This window comes from Pleurodeles waltl, chromosome 10, assembly GCF_031143425.1.
Source record: "Pleurodeles waltl isolate 20211129_DDA chromosome 10, aPleWal1.hap1.20221129, whole genome shotgun sequence".
Taxonomy (NCBI): Eukaryota; Metazoa; Chordata; class Amphibia; order Caudata; family Salamandridae; genus Pleurodeles; species Pleurodeles waltl.
The window spans coordinates 1046539459-1046556312 of NC_090449.1; the positions used below are offsets into that span (position 1 = coordinate 1046539459).

The window sequence follows — 16854 nt, forward strand, 5'->3', positions numbered from 1 at the left end:
TTGTTACTACTGAGAGTCGAATGCTGAAAGGGTTGTACTCAACCCAGTTTGCAGGGCCGTAAAGGCAGGCCATAGGTCAGTAGTGGCAAATTACCCCAGCCCACACAGCTGGGGCCCAGTAGCCCCTGCCTACCCAGTGGCATCTTGAATGGGGTTTTAAATGCAGGTATAAAGGCATACAGTGGACTTACAGCCCCCCGTTTTACTGCATTGTGTAATAATACTTGTGTTAAACAATAACTATTTATGCGTACCATGTTTTCAAACTAAATTCTGATAAACTCTAATTAAATTAAAATAATATCCTAAAATTGTTCTGATGTTGTGCTAGATCACAAAGTAAACTCATTTGAATATTTAGGTGTTACTTGATACAATTAATAGGCCATATTTGAGGAGGGAGCTTGGAAACACGTTTATAAAGAAGTCTTAAAAACCTTATATTGCGGTCAAACTCTACTACTTACCTGAAATGGGACCATGAATTTGGTCAACATGGTGACCATCTCAAGGTTTCTTTGTCAAGCAGTCTTCCTATGTTCTGGATAGATTTGTGAGACCCTCTACTGAGATTCAAGGATCATGGAATTGTCTTAGACCACCCCTTAATATGAGAGAGCTAACACAGCATAATTTCAGAAGATATTTATAATTAATTGATTCATGCTTTTCGAAGGGTACCATCGCAAATTAAATGTGGTCACAGAAGATTTGTAGATAAGCATCCTAATGACACTTGAACACAACAATCAAATAGGGCTGCTGTTTGAAGGCATGGTGCTGTGCGTACTTTGTACTCAGAAGCCCACAAATGGTGCTGCAGAATGGCCCGGATGCCAAATACCAAAGCTGTCTAGTGCTGATTTCACCTCATGCCCTTTTCATCCATTACCAGAAACTCCCTGTGCCTTCAAATCACTCCTTCAGATCCGTTTGCGTCCCTGTTTTCTCCCTTTGTCACTGTTTCTCTTTCTCTTCCTTCTTCGTTTGGCTTTCTTAGTTTTCTCTCTTTCGTTCCTGGTCAAAGTCTGATGAGTAAAAATGCATGCCAGTCCTCAGAAATGAGTGCAGATTGGCCCCACCTGCAACTACTGGTTCAAATCAAGCACTGGCAGTGTGTCTCCTCTTTTGAAGACCTCAGAAGTAACTTTGAGATTCCTAGAACTTTAAAAATATATATATTTACAGATATGTGCAGCCTTAATTAAGATCAACTGGGTACAGGCTGAAAATTCCACATATCCATATTTGGACCCGATATTGGGAAAACAAACACACATGTTTTTTGGGGGGGACTGGACACACTACTGTTAGATGTGTGAAATGTGTGCCTCATTTTTTGGTTTAGGTCAGTGTCGTTAACAATGCTTTTTCCATAGATAGAAAACATGAACCTTGTGCTAGGCACAAGGTAGGCCTGCAGGTCTACAAGGAGGTGGTTTAGTAGCACACATTCTGCTCTGCCTCTGAGCCCTTAATTACAAGATGGAGGAAGTGGTATCCCCAGGTGGGATATTGCTCTGCTCAGTTTATAACCGGCTCAGTGATCCCACACCAGGTGCCGTGGCTCGCATCTACACCCTGCATACATTTTTAAGCCATTAAAGTAAAAAACAAAAATATTTTTTTCTGTTAACCTGCATTCCTAAGAGCATTTCACTCTATCAGGTAGTCAGATCTATTATTAAATATTCCCCAAAGCAGTATAAAATACATTATATTTGATGCAATTAAGGAAATGTATCCCTATGCCATGTGCAGTGTCAAAGCTGATAACATAAATTCTGGCCATTTCATATTTCAGACAGGCGGAAGGTTTGGAACAAATGTGCTGTCTGAGACCTACTCTCTTTAATACACGTGACCTGTCTTTCACTCTGGAGGAGTCATCAGCCGTAGGTCTAAGTTCAGGAGACAGAATCATATTCTACACCGTATATGCAAATGCCTCAGTACTCCTGTCACCTACTAAATAGGGTTTTGAGGTTCATATAAACCAAATTGACAGCAAAACCCATCACTTTAAAACAGTAAACACACAAATGTGGATAAAACCTGAGAAAAAGTATCCATGCACTATTAGCATGAGGAAACTGAAGAAATATACATATGGAAGTATAGAAACAAATAATGACACAACACAAGATTATCCCTACACCCCCGACGTGCTGATAAACAGGAAGACCAAACGCTCTAGGTGCTTAAATTGCCAAAGAGCAGGTTCATGGGAGGTACAGTTTAACTCCTTCACAGGAAATCCCATATTCTAGAGAACTCTGGCCAGAATCTTAGGTAAAATCTCCTTTGCAATATGATTGGCTTTTAAATCAGGAAGAAGGACATCAACACTCTCCTCCTCAGCTCTAAAACTGGAAATAGATGAGTATTTGTAGTCATTCGAGGGCTTAGGTGCCTGAGGATTATTGACAGAGGACATGGTCTCCAGTACTGTCCCTTTCCTCCTGTCCTCCAAGCCTTTGTCCTCCCCTGAGCACCATATCCTATATCTAGAGGGAGAAGAGAAGGATACGGATGGGTCAGAAAACCTCCTCTTTCTAGGATGTTTGCCCATCCTGCAAACAAATATAGAATACAGCCCCAAAATACCTGCCTGCAAAACGCATCCCCTAGGTAAAACACCTTCAGCAACTCTGTTTTACCTCAAAACAGAGAGATAGAAGCAAAGAAATGCCCAAAGTCAATATTTAAATAACCCCTATAACTTGCGCTCCATTACAGAATTAAGTGCACCTGACCTGTCAGCTGAAGGCGTACCCTAGCGCGGGAAGAGACATATTGTGCATGTCGGAAGTCTCAACCCTCGCATCCGCTATGAAAGGGACAATGCACTTGAGCACACCATGCCAGTGTACAACCCAAATTAATGCACATCTCCACCGAACAGTCAAGGCCCAGTGTGCGCTGAAACCAGCCCGTTCCACAGACCCTCAAGTGATCCCAGAGCCCTCCACCAACAACTTGATTCGATGATAGAACTCTCCATAATTGGGGGACAGGGAGATGTTCCACATCCTGATCTCTCCCCCCACCCCCACCCCCCCCGCATCCTTTCATAAAATGCAATAATCCCCCTTTTGCCAGCACAAAGGGAACTTAGGCATCAAAAGATGGCCCAAGCATAGCAGGGGTCCCATGTCCAGGTTCCCATCTTGATCATGCAAGATAAAAGAGCAGTGAGTGAGTAAGATTACCACTGGGTAGGGTTACTCCACCACTTCCTGTTTTTGTTTGTTTTCTGGTTGAGGTGGAGTGCACCTCAAAAGTAATGACTGTGACGAGGACCGGAGGGACTAAGGATTAATGAGATTCACCGGTAGGTAACCAGGCATTAACAGTTACACTTTATTGAAGAAGGGTTGTAACCTTGCCAAATTCCTAATGAAAATAAAAATCACTAAACACAAACAATCATCGAATGCTGGGTAAGTGACCACACGGGAAACAGACTAAGGCAGGGTCTGAAACAATAATGTATTGCAGATGAAGTTTACAATCGTGTCCACTCTAACAATCATGGGATGCTGTTTCGATGAGGGGTTGAAAAGCAAATCAGATAAATGATGAATAGAAGTTGCGAGGTGAAAACAGTGAGGTGACAGGAAAAAAAAAGCTGCTGAACAAGTTAGCAGCATGTGACAAACGAAGGCAGCCAATTGACAGCGGCGCAGAAGGCTTGCCATACACTGTTTATGAAAACAAAGTTGCACCAGGACATATGCAGGGCACGGAAGAGAAGCAATGCCTTCTCTAAGGAACCCCTTTTCTTTTGTTGCGTCATTCTCCCTGTGGATAACACGCAAGTGATGGCCGAGAGCCCAATAAAGTCTGCAAGCAACTGAGCTTACGCAATGCTTGTGCACGGTCATTGCCAGAGGCATTCCGCTGGATCAGCTGCCTGGCACCAGGATCTTAACTCTGCCCAGCCCAATGCCACCACGCCCTCTCTAGCACCATGGCGAGTTCCCACGGTAGTTGCTTAAATAAATTGTAACTATGAACACAAACATGCGATGTGTGCAGCTCTGGGTTGTGCTCAGAGGGGGTTGAGGTGGTAGGGCTCTGTGTACAGACTGCACTGTGAGAACGGCAGTGCCCGGGCTGCCCTGCGTGCGAGCAGGCTCGGCAGCCCCGCGGTGACCGCTCCGGAGCCGGGGAGATGCGTGCAGACGGCCGAGCTCCCCAGGCCTGTGATTGAACTGCTGCTCCTGCAGGGCCTGCGCCGGAAGTCAGGCATCGCGGCGGCCATCTTGAAAAGGACAGAGGTCCACATTTTTCTACCGCAGTTAAACAAATGTCCTTTATTATTTCCCATTTGCTTTAAACATAATCGATTCCGCTAGCGCAATATGTATTACGCTAAAGTATAGAATTAGGATAAGTGCTTTGTTAGATTTTATAGTATTCAACGTTTACAGCCATTCTAACTAAATTATATGTAAAGTAAAATAAGAATATTATTGTTATTTTGAGTTGACTCCTTATTATCTGTTTTGTTGTGTGCGGGACACGAAACTGCGCTGCGAGATGGCCCGGGGGCGGAGGGGGGTGGGGGGGAACGGGCTGAGGGCGGTGCAGCCGCGACTTGGTCCCTCTTCAGTGTCGCCGGTACTCCCTCCCAGTTTACCCCCTTCGTCCGTCTCGTGCGAAGGGAAGCGCGAGCACGTGCCCCCAGCCGGCGCGCGCCGCGGCTCCTGAGGGGTCAGCCCAGGACAGCGGCGCGCGAGACCAGCCACTCCAGCAGCAGCAGCAGCGCCAGCAGCGGCGGCCGCGGTGCGCGCGAGAACCCCCGGGGCGCACCTGTCAGGTGAGAGGAGCTCGCGCCAGCGGTGTCCCGTCACTGACAGCTGGGGGCGAGGGGGAGGGAGGCTGTCACCAGGGGTGTCCAGCCCGGGGAGGGAGAGAGGGGGGGCGCGCTGCTGCCACCCAGGGAGCGCTGGCGGCTGTGGAGAGTCCCCTGTCAGTGCAAGGGGGAGGATGCAGTGTCAGTGGGGAGGGCACTGCCCTTCAGTGCCAAAAGTGCCCTGCAAGGATGTAGTTTCAGTGGGGAGGGCAGTGCCCTGCAAGTGGAAGAGTGCCCGTCGGTGCAAGCAGTGCCCTACAAGGGGTAGAGTGCCCGTCAGTGCCAGCGGTGCCCTAAAAGGGAGAGAGTGCCCGTCAGTGCCAGCAATGCCCTGCAAGGCAGAGTATGCAGTGTCAGTGGGGAGGGCACTGCCCTTCAGTGCCAAAAGTGCCCTGCAAGGATGTAGTTTCAGTGGGGAGGGCAGTGCCCTGCAAGTGGAAGAGTGCCCGTCGGTGCAAGCAGTGCCCTACAAGGGGTAGAGTGCCCGTCAGTGCCAGCGGTGCCCTAAAAGGGAGAGAGTGCCCGTCAGTGCCAGCGGTGCCCTGCAAGCGGGAGTATGCAGTGTCAGTGGGGAGGGCAGTGCCCTGCAAGGGAAAGAGTGCCCGTCAGTGCCAGCAATGCCCTGCAAGGCAGAGTATGCAGTGTCAGTGGGGAGGGCAGTGCCCTGCAAGTGGAAGAGTGCCCGTCAGTGCCAGCGGTGCCCTAAAAGGGAGAGAGTGCCCGTCAGTGCCAGCGGTGCCCTAAAAGGGAGAGAGTGCCCGTCAGTGCCAGCGGTGCCCTGCAAGCGAGAGTATGCAGTGTCAGTGGGGAGGGCAGTGCCCTTCAAGGGAAAGAGTGCCCGTCAGTGCCAGCGGTGCCCTGCAAGCGGGAGTATGCAGTGTCAGTGGGGAGGGCAGTGCCCTGCAAGTGGAAGAGTGCCCGTCGGTGCCAGCGGTGCCCTAAAAGGGAGAGAGTGCCCGTCAGTGCCAGCGGTGCCCTAAAAGGGAGAGAGTGCCCGTCAGTGCCAGCGGTGCCCTGCAAGCGGGAGTATGCAGTGTCAGTGGGGAGGGCGATGCCCTTCAAGGGAAAGAGTGCCCGTCAGTGCCAGCAATGCCCTGCAAGGCAGAGTATGCAGTGTCAGTGGGGAGGGCAGTGCCCTGCAAGTGGGAAAGTGGCAGCAGTGCCCTGAAAGGGGGAGTGGCTGCCCTGTCAGTGGGGAGGACAGTACACTGCAAGTGGGAGAGTGCCTTCCAGTGCCAGCAGTGCCCTCCAGGGGGGAGACTACCTTGTCGGTGGGGACGGCAATTCCCTGCAAGTGGGAGAGTGATAGCAGTGCCCTGCACATGGGAGAGTGCACTTCAGTGCCAGCATTGCCATACGAAGGGGAGACTGCCTTGTCAGTCGGGAGCACTATCTCCTCAGTGCCAGGAATGCTCAGACAGTGTTGAAAGTGCCCCGTAAAGTGGTGAGGGCAATGCCCCGAGTGTGGGAGAATGCCCGATCGGGGAGGGAGTGCCCCGTCAGTGGCGAGGAAATCCGCTGCAGGTAGGAGAATATTCATCAGTGCCAGGAGTGCCAGCCAGTGTGGAGAGCGCCCCGTCAGTGTGGTGGGCAATGTCCTGCAAAGGCGAGAATGCCTTTTCAGTGGGGAGAGCGATGCCTTCCACGCGGGAGAATGCCCCTTAGTGTCAGCAGTGCCAGGGATGCCGGGGGTGAGGGGGGGTCCACTGTATGAGCGCTGGGATTGCTGTTTCCCCGGGTAGATATTCTGTCAGTGAAGAGAATGCCCGCAGCGCTGGGAATGCCCAGACAGTGGTGCCAAGGGCTCATTTTTCACCTTTGATGGAATTATCTGTCAGAAGAGGGATTTAGTTTCCCCGTCAGTGGGCACACTGCCCACCCAGTGGGAGATGCCCCCTTATCCTGTAGGAATAGACTGTGTCGAATCAGTCTGAATGTGTAGACGTCTTGATGCAATATGTGGCTGCACTAGTCATCACTGAAGTTTATTATGTGAATTAATCAAGGGGTGCAGTCTGGGTGATCAATCCGTACGGGGTGACGTCGCCATCTGGCCCTTTCTAACATAAAGCGCGGAGACGTGTCCGATCAGTGGGGGGGGCCGTGCAGGGTCACGCAAGGAGGACCTTTCTGGCTGGGACAGCACTTTAAGTGGGCCGGGTCCCTCCGGGTCTCAGACCCGGTAGTAATTTGAAACCGGTCCCTTTCGGGCCCTGTATTCTTCTGCTTGACTATTCTTGGGAAAAACAGGGTCAGTTTCTGAGCAATGAGGGTAACAACGTTAAAGCAATCCATGCCGTTCCGCCTTACATTTCGCACGCTCGACCTCATCTTGTATTCCCTACGAGTGTTTGCTTTTTACAGGATGCATCATATTAGCCCTGTCTAGTGCACAGTTTGGAGTGAGTGCCATCCGGGTGTTTATAACGGGGCACAATTGAGCTGTGGCTGAACGGAGTGCAAGTTTCTGTCAGTTCGTGTCAAGGACAAAAAGCTGTTCAGAATACGTGCTCATCCAATCCGTGGCCTCTCTGCAGAGCGCACAGAGTAATGGTCTCACATGTCAGCTGCAGTTGTGATTCTATGCAAATGTGTGGCTAGGGTGGCATTTCGCGCAAACTTTACCTTGTATGTTTAAGCCACGACCTTAATTATATGGGGCCTTCCTTTTAGGGACCCCTTTCTCCCCTTTTTACACTTTTTTTTCATCTCGCTTATAGCCCTGGCCTCGACAGATGCTTCGCCGGGGGGAGGGGGGGTCAGTGAAAGGAATGACCTGCCCACCTGGTGTGAGCGAAGGCCCTGCCACTGAATGTCTCTTGTTGCTGAGGGCGAACCCCTGTCAGTGGAGGTTGCCCTATCAGTGTGCAGGCATCTGAGGTGACCTATCGAGTTTGCCTTACGTCACACCTGATGCAAATACAATTTAGAGCGCTTAGAAAAACGCCAAATAGCGATTAAGAAGAATGAGCATTTACTTTCACTTTTGTGTGCAGGGCCAATCCATTTTGGCAGAACTGAAAAAAGAACCATTTTCTGAAAGGCGTGTTTACATCTGATGCAATTTAAGATTGTGCATCCAGGTGGCGCTGCCGACGCCTGGTTTTATGTGTCTAGCGTGCGAGAATCATCTGGCGTGACGCCCACGCGCTCTGCTTTTGCGACAGAAGTGGTATTGTGGTTTAAAACGTGGCATGTCAGTAGAAATGATTTCAAAAGTGCAGAGTAAGGCGCCGGCCCGGTGGCAAGCACTCGTGTTTCGAGTCTTGTATATGAAGAATGCTGTTTACCCCATTCCAGTTCTTGCCAGGCGAAGACAGTATTTTCTGTATAATCAGTGCAATTACCAGGTGAACCCAGTGTTTGACTTAAAATAAAAACCTGCGAAGCTCCACGCGAACACATCCTAAGTGTCGCAAACTTTCTAGATAGTTTCACTGAAACATTTGTGGGTCGAGCCAAAGTTCTGCCAGCCTGTGATCCGTCGAACGGGAGACTGAGTTGTTTTGTAGCCTTTTGGTTTGTGAAACATTCATTGAGGTGCTTTTTTTCCAGAATATATTTAGTTTTCCATTAATCATTTCTGTCGTGTTGCACATTAATTGGGTTTGGTCAGCCGTGTTTCATTTTTATATACCTTCTAATGCAAAGCAGTTCTGTGAAGATGGGGGTCATTGGGTGGAAATGGCCACGATACACCTCTTGACGTTTATGGGCACAAGAAATGTGCCCATGCCTGGTCGAGATCCATCGCGAAAGGCACAGTAACCAGGGATGGCTGAACAGGGGAAAGTCCCATGCAGGTCAGGTGACGGCATCCAGGCCCTGGTCACCAGTGCCCTCTCCGCATGCTGGTCTAACCTGCCTACCTACAGTACCTGTTCATCCAGGCCTGCCTGCCTCCAGTACATGCCACCACTCCCTGCCAGTAATACCCCTGTTATTGCCTCAACAGTGGATTCTACTCCGAGTTACGTGTGCCAACTTAGAGGTGCGACACTGAAGGTTCGAGCCAGGTGCCCATCTCTGGCTCCGCTTGAGGGCCCCTTGGAGCCTTGAGTCCTAAGTGAGTTGTTTTCGTGTGGCTTCTCTCTGCCACCCAACAAGAATTAAAGAGGAACATTAACACAAAATAAAAGAAAGTGATATCCATCTAGTGGCTGAATTGTACAAAGTAAAGCCAGAGAACATGAAACCAATCCAAATTTCACCAAATTGTGTGATCGTGGGCAAATACTTTATCGCACAATGCCTCACTGTTCTTTATTAAATAGTACAAAGAGTACAAAAACCTGATGTGATTTAATAGAGTAATATTACTTCATGTAAGGATTAAGACCATATACAGCGAGAGGATGTGTCCTAACGGGCAGAGCTGCCGACTCTGGAACTGGTGACCCAGGTTCGAGTCCGCTCACCATCCTGTGATTCCGGGGAAATCACTTCATGTCCCCGTGCCTAACACAAAACATAAAGATTTCCTTCTATAATGTAACTGTTGTTAATGTAAACTGCTCCAATACATTTGGGTCGACTTCATGCTATTTAAAACTGCAAAAATTGCATTATTGTCAGGGAAAGCGTGGTGGAAGGAATGTTTGTAAGTTCATATTTATAAACTTTTAATAAATAAATGTCTGTCAGTGCAGTAATATATTTTGATGTACTAAGGTGAAAAGCTTCCACATGTCAAAGAAATACTTTTTTTGTAATTTTGGAGAGACTTCATCGGATTCGCCCAAGGTATTTCTTGTACGATTTATGTGACAAGCATATCCACACTCTACTGGGGCCCGGGCTCTAAGAGCCAAGCTAGACCCTTGGCTCGGCTCTGCCAGTTAATTTGTTTGCTCCCCCACCCCTGTTGTCAAGGCCACCGTACACTGGATCGAGTCAATGGCATGTTTAAAGCTCTGTTCATACATTATATGTGTTTTGCCTCAGCTCTTTCTTGAGTTACCAGAAGTTTTGCCCTCAGTTGACAAGAACCCGGTATCTGGTGCCCTCGAAGCCTGGGGATTACACTGGTATCTCAAGAAAGCTGGTACGTTTTGCCACTGCTTGTTGCAGTATCTTCAAGAACAGTGCCAAGGAGCGGTCCCTCAACCCTCTGGTGAAGCCTGGTGCTCCATGCTGGCAGCTGCAAATCTTGGACTTCTATATCTCAGATATATTGTTTTTTTTTTTAGCTCAATTGACACCCCCTAAAGGGTTGTTACCTGCACCACCCCTTCCCCCCCCCCCCCCCCAACCCCGGTAGGACTTGCGTTACACCCCTCTCCCACTGCTTTGTCTGTTTCTTTTCATCACAACAAGAGCCGTGCCCTAGATTCTCCCAAGCGCCTAGAAGCGATTCAGGTAACAGTGCGTGCTATACTAGAAAACTCACTCATCTTTTGGAAGTCACGCTTGGAGCGGCTTGAACGGAGAAAGAAACGCAGGTGTCCAGAGATGACTACAGCAGTTTAAAGACTTGAAACACAAACATACGCAGGGTTTAGGAAGGGCGCCATATATTGCGTCACTCTTGAGAAAGTTAACCATTTTTATAATTTTGCAAAATGCAGTATTGCCAGAAACGTAACAAGCCCCGAGCACTGTTTCCTCTTGAATAATAAAGACTACGTTTATGCCCCAGCTCTTAGAAACCTATATATGTTATGGTTTTCAGAAGCCTTTGGTGTCTGAGCAGTGTGATGACGAGACTGAGTGCCCGGAGCACTGAGCCCCACTAAATGTGTCACTAGAGTGATGGGAGGAACCGTGCGTGAACCCGAGCTGGCAGGCGCCCAACCTGCTGAGAATACTTTAAAGGGCGCCCTGAGGGCGGGGCTGGGGGGGCACAGACTGAGTGATCTGAGGCCACAACTGTTTCCTTTCAGCAGGCCGCAGGTCAGCTGACCACCCTGCCTGGCTCTGGAAAGAAGGGTCCGGCCTCCCTGCGTTCCCCCAGCACCGGGCATGTTTGGGGCGCCCAGTACATCATTAGGGATTGCCACGGGCGGCAATTTTATTCTTCTTTTTAAACATTGTTTTTTTTATGACGTGAGATAAACACACAAATAGATGTAAACATTATGAGCAATGTGAACTCATACATTTTAATCTGTGTTTACAAACATTTCTAACGTTCTATTACAGGATCAGAATGCCATGTCAAGCAGTGTGACATTTAAAACGGTCCGGTTTGGTATAATAAAACGAACTGAAAAATATAAAACTGGGGGAAGGGGGTGGGCCTCGTGTTTTCCTCATATGAGAGGTTAATGTGTTGTGGGTCCTGCCTACACTAGACCCTGTGAACCCTGCAAGGCTTCACCTTGGTGCTGTTTAAACACGAGTGCTTAATTTGTGCCGGCTGCTGCAGGTGGTGGGCACAGCCGCTCAGTTTTCAGCCTGACACGTAAGAGAGAAAAAGACAGAAAAAAGAGAGAGTGAAGAAGAAAGACAAAGATAGTACAATGGAGACAGAGGGAGAAAGCAGGGACAGCAGAGAAGCTGACGACCTGAGACAATGAGACAGAAGTGAATGATGGAGGGGCTGGGGTGGAATCACAGTTAGAAATTATGGCTTTCCACATTCATGGAATTTGCCAGCATCAGCCCAGGAATTCAAAGAAAAACATGGACCACTGCACTCGTTTTATTATTGTGCATTGATGTATTAATTTAAGGGTCCGCGGCGCGAAGGAATGGATGGCCAGGTACTGGAGGCAGGTGGGGATAGATGGCCAGGTACTGGAGGCAGGTGGGGATGGATGGCCAGGTACTGGAGGCAGGTGGGGATGGATGGCCAGGTACTGGAGGCAGGTGAGGATGGATGGCTAGGTACTGGATGCAAGTAGGTTGGCTGGCCAGGTACTGGAAACAGGTGGGATGGAAAGCCAGGTACTGGAGGCAGGTGAGGATGGATGGCCCGGTGAGGATGGATGGCCAGGTACTGGAGGCAGGTGAGGATGGATGGCCAGGTACTGGAGGCAGGCGAGGATGGATGACCAGGTACTTGGCACAGGTTGGGTTGGCTAGCCAGGTACTGGACTCAGGAAGGGATGGATGACCAGGCACTGGAGGCAGGTGAGGATGGATGGGCAGGTACTGGAGGCAGGTAAGGATGGATAGCCAGGTACTGGAGTCAGGTGAGGATGGGTGGCCAGGTACTGGGCGCCAGTAGGGTTGGATAGCCAGGTACTGGACGCAGGAAGGGATGGATGACCAGGTACTGGAGGCAGGTGAGGATGGATGGCCAGGTACTGGAGGCAGGTGAGGATGGATGGCCAGGTGAGGATGGATGGCCAGGTACTGGAGGCAGGTGAGGATGGATGGCCAGGTACTGGAGGCAGGTGAGGATGGATGGCCAGGTACTGGAGGCAGATGAGGATGGATGGCCAGGTACTGGGCGCAGGAAGGGATGGATAGCCAGGTACTGGAGGCAGGTGAGGATGGATGGCCAGGTGCTGGAGGTAGGCAGGGTTGGCCAGCATGTTTGCGTTCTTGAGAATGCCAGGCAGTGCCCAGTCATAGTTCATCATTACAGTCAATGGTATTGCACGCACCATCCTTGCTCTGCAGTTTTTAAAAGACTGAAGCCCCTCTCCCCTCTGTCTGTCTTGTGGATTTGTGCCCAAAAGCACAACAGCCTGCTAAACCAGGTAGGGCTGCAGCAACACAGTATTGGTTTCTTATTCTGAAATATGTATTGAACTGGTCCCACTGAGATGGCAGCTTAAGTAAATGTTTCACGAGAAGGTGCAAGTGTGTCTAGCAGCAGAGCTGACCTCCACGCATGCGCCCCCTTCACAGATTCTTTGAGTTCACTGAGTATTTCATCTGGTGGGAAACCGATCCTGGGTACATCTTGTGAAATAACTTTGCTGTTAAATCATGGGAGGTCGGAGCTCTTAACATGCAAGTAAATTGCTCTGTTTACTTGCATTGACTTTTGTTCTCTGGAGAGGTGCATTGTAATTTAACCCCCCTTCTCCCCCCATACACATTTTGAGGATCTTCATACTCGTTTCAACTTTTGCTGATCGAGCTATTGAATTGCACTTGGTTTCTTGGTTTGCCTTTTTCATTTGCAGAAATATTTCTGTGTAATGTCAGGTTTTTGTAGTCGTGTTCATTCTGTACAGGTGTATTGATGTAATTATGAAACCCAGCTATGGAAAAGCAGTGGTCTGTTCTGTAAATCTTGAAGAATAAGGAGAGGGTTGTGAATTGTGTGTCTTGAAAAACGTACTCAAATTCTAGTACTCTGCCAAATTGTGTGATCCTGAGCAGGTCGCTTTACCTCATTTTATTCTATTATCTTTAACTGACAACCTTAGGGATGGCATACAAAAACTGAGCGTTGAAGCATGTGCTAAACATTACAAGAACACATTCATAGCTATAATTTTGAGACATATGTTAATTCATGTTGACTGTTTTAAACACTCGCTAATAAAATAGAACTTGTTCACCAGGGCTTGTAAGATATCCTCAAAGAGCGCTTTGGCCTCGGACTACAACTTTCATGGGAGATCCTCTTTATTTCACCAGGTCAGTCACTGTAATACCTATTTAAAAAGTTTCTTGTTCTTCTCATTTTTTTTATTGTTTTGCGAGCCAGACCCCTGCCTCACTAGAACTTACAAAGTTGAACACGGGTTAATAATGATATCATAGCAGTCAATAATGATGACATCATAGCAGTCAGGTTCTGGGCTTGGCTGAGCCTTTGTTAAGTAGACATGTCTGGCCCTACTGAATGCTCCTTTCATTCTTCTCTCAAAGAGCCAACTGAAGGGGAGTGTGCCCAGTTCCAAGCACTTGCACCCTTGCAGGCGGTGAACATATATGTCCAAACTTAACATACAAAGGGGCAAAAACCTGAGGCTTTATATTTGAAGTAGGAAGGTTGACACATTACCTAAAGCTATTTGCTGTCTTTGCACTGCCCTCTCGTTGTGGGCTGCTGTGAGATGGGTCTGGCTTCCAGCCAGTAGAATCTGAAGGATGCTCCCAGCAGTGCTTAATTTGAGCTGGTGTTTTCCAGTGCTTGGCCCCAGCACTTATCAACACCAGTATTTATGACTTTCTAACACATGGTGGTGCTGTTTGCCTAATTTACAGATCAGCCCAACAACAGTTGTTTATAAAACAATACACATTCAGAATGAATAATACCTGTGTCCCAAGCTATTTCTATAACTTTAGGGGCCTGGAATATTCTTAATTTTCACCTGTAGGAGTGTGATGGTTAGTAGTTGTGTTGGTGCTGTCATTGGCAGCAATGTGGGGGGCAGTGGGTGGTGCAAGTGGAAGCGGCCTCCTGAAAGGGGCCCTGGCCCCCATTTTTTTTACAAAGTAAGCACTGGCTCCCGTAACCAAATGTGACGCTGTAGATGGCAATGCACACTGGCATCAGTGGCTGCTAAGCGTTTCTTCCTGATCTGCCCAAACCAAGAGCCGCTGGAGATGAGGCGCATTGTTTTCGCACTTCAGCTGTTCTTCCTTCTGAACTCCCATTGGCACTCAAGGGTTCAGTATCGGTGCTCATGGAGACTTCATAGATACTTATATCACTCTATATACTGCACTGTGGGGCTAAAGGAAAGGGGGTGTGAGGAGACATGGTCACTTCAGTGCTACAAGTATAAATCTAAAAGTGCAGGTGCTCACAGTACCAGAGTACCAGTTCACTAATGAGAAGTCTTGGTACTCTCCTGTTAAAAGTATTGAAGCCATTCTGTGAAGTGCCTGTACGCTTCCGTTCAAATTGCAATATTGCAGCTGCTCGGTACCTAAGAGGACCTGCTTACCTAAAGCACTATTAGAAGCACTTCAACTACCGCCCCCAATGCTTAATTTGAGCCGGTGGTTTCCAGTGCTCGGCACCAGTACTTAATTGTCAACACCGGAACTTATGACAGCTAGCCACATGGTGGCGCTGTTTGTCCAGTTTTGTTTTTAGTTGTTCAGTAATCCTACATACATTAAAAATGACATATACCTGCCACCCACAGCTATAAAACACCTTGGGTGGCAGATATTAGTCATTTTTAATGTATAAAAAGTCAAAATTGTCCTTAGTAGCGCAGTGAGTGGTGCAAGCCGCAGTGGTCTCCTGACAAGGGCCCTGGCAGTTATTTCTTTACAAATTAACTACTGATTACCCCACACCTGTTCTCTTTAACATGCGCAGAGTCTGCAGAGGAGGCCGGGGGCACCTGGGTCGCTAGAGCTCACTGTCCTTCAAAAATCTCACGAAGTGGGAGGGAGAAGCGACAGGTGCGGCCGAGGTCCCCGGCAGAGAAGCCAACACTGCACACCCAGGTGGCCTTTCCGAAAGGACACTGTGACGGTTGAGGGAGAGGCGGACGATTGAAACACACCACACACGCAGCGTGGTGAATTAATAACTGGATGCCAGAGGCAGTGGGGTGCACTCCAGCTGCAAAACATTGTCCCACTGTGTTTGGTAAAACTTTAATGATGTCTCCAATTGTAAACAGTGTCATGTTAGAAGGAAAGAGATGGCGCCCGGTGTGTACCCCGGTTTTTAGCTCTTAAAGTTGGAGTCAGACATTAGTCTGGTTTTCTTCTCACCCTGTTGTATGTTATCAATGTTTAGTCACTTTAATAAGGGGGTTATTCAATTGCAATATTATTGGTTAGTTCATGTGAAGCATGAAATGCCTTTATTGTTGGCCTTCATTAAATTGTATTGTGTGTGTTGTGGGAACTGGTGCCTTGACGTGGTGAGAGGAAGCTGGCCAAATGGGGGTACAGATGATGCACTTGAATGATCTTGCACTATTGGGGAGCATATCGAATCCCAGCTGATTCCTCTTGTTTCTTTGCATCTCGCGAGCCTCTTTAATCCTGTCAACACCAGATGTACCGTTCTTCTTCCGTTCTCTCCTTCCTTGCCTCCCTCTGCACAACCCGCTTTCATTTCTTCGCTCTGCACTTCTCTGCCTCCCATTTTGCCTCTCTTTCTTCCTCTGTCCACCTGTTTCCTTAAACTTCTCTCTCTCTGTACGCCTTCTCTCTAGTCTTCACATTTTCCCTCTAGATCATCCCAGCATTCCCCCTCACCACACTCTCCCACCTTTCCGGTCCTTTCTTTTGCACTTATCCTGCTCATGCTTTGGTTCTTCTGTCACTTTTCTTTTGCTTCCTGCTCGGTTCTCTACATCCTCCTCACCTCCATCACTTTTGCTTGCGTGTCAAATTCTCCATTCCTGCGCCTTTCTCCCTCCATCTCATTTTCCTCACTTTATTTTGCTCTCATCCTGTGTCTCAGTTCTTTTTCTCCCTGGCCCCCCCCCTTTTTTACTCCAATTTTCTTACTATAAATTTCCACTTTTATACTTCTGTCTTTTTCTTTTCCACCTCAACTCCTTCTTCCTCTATTTCCTTTTCATTCACCCCCTTTGGTTCGTCCCTTATTTCCTACTCTGTTCAATCTTCTCCCTGCCCTCCCCTCGAGCTCTCGTCCTAATCTTCGATGCTCTTTCTTTCATCCTTTTATCTTGCTTAAAACCCTTTTCTCTTCTTCCCCTAATCCTCTCTAACTCTTTCCTTATCCTACCTTCTTTTTGTTTCCCTTCTCCTTTCTATCCCAGTCTCTTTCCTCCGTTTACTTCTGTCTCTCCGCCTCTTTTCCTTGGAGGTCCAGGGTTACTGCACTTGTGTGCAGAAGACCACAGCCGGAGACCAGGTATGGTGGGGGAGTAAAGAACAGGCGTAAAGGATTCTCCAGCTGCCCAGTCTATGCTGGTGATAATACTGGGGAAAGCAAGGGTAAGGCTGGAGACCACACATAGTCGCTAAGTAAGCGATGGGTAGCAAATACCTAGAGGGATAGGGATCGCAGTCCAGATCTTCTATTGTTTTTCTATGGTGCACAATGAGTTTTAGCCCAGCCCCTGCCCTCCACAGTGATGTTCTCAGGATCAAAGGCCATAGAACCCAGGCAGGGCTGGTAACCCAGATCAGCCCTGGCA

General features: G+C 48.4%; 1 protein-coding gene across 2 annotated transcripts in view; it reads left to right on the plus strand.

The window, feature by feature from the left end:
• Positions 1–4600: 4600 nt before the first annotated feature.
• The window catches only part of THRB (thyroid hormone receptor beta), a 438776-nt gene continuing 426522 nt past the window's right edge, over positions 4601–16854 (plus strand). Inside the window, exon 1 of one of the 2 annotated variants that reach the window (XM_069212038.1) lies at positions 4601–4825. The gene's annotated coding sequence lies outside the window, so the exon portion shown is untranslated. The remainder of the gene's footprint in view (positions 4826–16854) is intronic. The other variant, XM_069212034.1, reaches the window with a different exon arrangement.